The sequence below is a fragment of the Chrysoperla carnea genome, assembly GCF_905475395.1.
Source record: "Chrysoperla carnea chromosome X unlocalized genomic scaffold, inChrCarn1.1 SUPER_X_unloc_76, whole genome shotgun sequence".
Lineage (NCBI taxonomy): Eukaryota > Metazoa > Arthropoda > Insecta > Neuroptera > Chrysopidae > Chrysoperla > Chrysoperla carnea.
The window spans coordinates 15,001-17,500 of NW_025408207.1; the positions used below are offsets into that span (position 1 = coordinate 15,001).

The window sequence follows — 2,500 nt, forward strand, 5'->3', positions numbered from 1 at the left end:
TTTTATTTGAAATTATTTGTTGATATAATCTCTATTAAGAAAAATAAAATAAGATTATAATTGATATAATCTATATTTTTATTTTTCTATGTTATATAATAAAAATAAAGAAAACACAAGATAAAATTTTTTTAAAGAATAAAATTTATTTCAAATTTAAATTTCTTTATGTTTTGTCTTGATATTTCTTTTTTTTTATTAAAAGTTATTATGTTAAAAAACAAACCCATTTGTTTTGTACCATATTAATATTATATATATTTTTATGTAGAAAATAATTTATAAAAAAAAAATAAATACATTTCTATAAAATATACCAAATATTAATTATTATATCTAGCTAGCACTAACAAAAATATCAAAAATGTTATGTATATATTTATTAATACCATAATATCTTTAATTTATATATATATATATTTAAAATAAAATATATAATTTATATTCTAGAAAAATTTTTTTATTTTAAAAGAATTTATAAAGATATATAAATTAATAATTTTATTTTTTATATTAAAAATAAAGATTATTATTAATAATAATACTTACATTTAAAATTTAAAAAGATTACCCTGGACGGTGGATCACTTGGCTCGTGGGTCGATGAAGAACGCAGCTAATTGCGCGTCAACTTGTGAACTGCAGGACACATGAACATTGACATTTCGAACGCACATTGCGGTCCTTGGATACTGTTCCCGGACCACATCTGGCTGAGGGTCGTATACATTATATTAATATAATAAAAGATTATTTTACATAAAATTTTTTTTATGAAAAAGAAATTTATCAATAATTAAAAAAGAAAATTTATTTTTTCATATTTAATTAAATTGATAAATAAAATTTTTATAAAAGAAATGTAAAATTATTTATATATGAATGTTTTACGCCAAATATAAGAAAAAAATAAATATAAAATGTTTTTAATAGCATTTAAAATTTATATATTTTTTATTATTTGTCGACATTTTTAAATTAATATATCAATATTATTTTTTATCATTTATATATAATATTATAAAACTTTATGTTAATAATAATATTAATAATAAATGATATTAATAATATATTTTTAAAATATTAAATAAAGAAGAATAAACAAAAATATTATATATTAATATTTTGTTATGGAATATTTTATTTGTAATAAAATTTTCAATATACTCGAAAAAAATTAATATATATAATTATTTATTTTTTATTTTCTTCTCTTTAGATAAATATAAAAATAATATTATATAATAATATTAAAAAAATTTGAGTATGAATAATTAAGAAAATTGTTTACTTATAAAATATAACAAAAACATAATATATAAAAAAAATTTTTGTTTTAATACTTCTAAAAACTTTTACGACCTCAGAGTAGGTGAGATTACCCGCTGAATTTAAGCATATTATTAAGCGGAGGAAAAGAAACTAACTAGGATTCCCTTAGTAGCGGCGAGCGAACAGGGATAAGCCCAGCACTGAACCCCGTGGCTGATAAACAGACACTTGGGGAATGTAGTGTTTAGGAAGATTCAATATAAACCTATTGTTATATAATACATCCAAGTCCATCTTGAATGGGGCCATATACCCATAGAGGGTGCCAGGCCCGTAGTGATTATTATTGATGATAGGTGAATCTTTCCTTAGAGTCGGGTTGCTTGAGAGTGCAGCTCTAAGTGGGTGGTAAACTCCATCTAAGGCTAAATATTACCACGAGACCGATAGCGAACAAGTACCGTGAGGGAAAGTTGAAAAGAACTTTGAAGAGAGAGTTAAAGAGTACGTAAAACCGTTCAGGGGTAAACCTGAGAAACCCGAAAGGTCGAAAGATGAGATTCATTTACTTTTTATCGTTAATCAACCAATTTGTACTAGCATGTGACAAAAATTTTTATTAGGAATTTATTTTTAGTAAAAATATATGCACTGCTGTATATTGTTAATTGTATGATAACGAGGTATGCACTTCTCATCTTGTAGGACGTTGCGACCCATTAAATATTAATCTATAGGCATTGGTGCGTTGATTAATGTACAATATTATTTTTTGATAATATTTTGTGTATGTTAAACGCCTATGTTTCTTGATTAATTGTTTGATGGTATTAATTATAAATTGATATTGAGTCGCGTTATTAACGCGTTCAGATCCACCACGAGTATAAATAGGTTTTTTTATTAAAACATATTATATATACGGATTTTATGCCGTTATATGATACTATTTAACTGTCAGTAGGTGTATGATAATGAACTGGCTCATTTTTTTTTATTAAAAATTTATCTGTCAGCGACGATATAGCTTTGGGTACTTTCAGGACCCGTCTTGAAACACGGACCAAGGAGTCTAGCATGTACGCAAGTCATTGGGAATAAAATATTTTTTCATCGAAATATTTATAAATTTTATGAAACCCAAAGGCACAATGAAAGTAAATATTATTTATATTTTTTTATAAATGATAAAAGGAGGATATATTTATATTATGTATTAAATATCGCA

At 23.7% G+C, this 2,500-nt stretch overlaps 2 non-coding genes across 2 annotated transcripts in view; both read left to right on the top strand.

Annotated features, from left to right (window-relative positions):
* The first annotated feature begins 568 nt into the window (after window positions 1-568).
* LOC123304656 lies at window positions 569-723 on the top strand. Its single transcript, XR_006536655.1, has one exon. It is a non-coding gene; the product is annotated as a 5.8S ribosomal RNA (ribosomal RNA).
* A 635-nt stretch (window positions 724-1,358) lies between these two features.
* Window positions 1,359-2,500, top strand: part of LOC123304653 — a 4,577-nt gene continuing 3,435 nt past the window's right edge. Inside the window, exon 1 of the ribosomal RNA XR_006536652.1 lies at window positions 1,359-2,500. This exon is cut by the window's right edge and continues 3,435 nt beyond it. This is a non-coding gene — a ribosomal RNA (large subunit ribosomal RNA).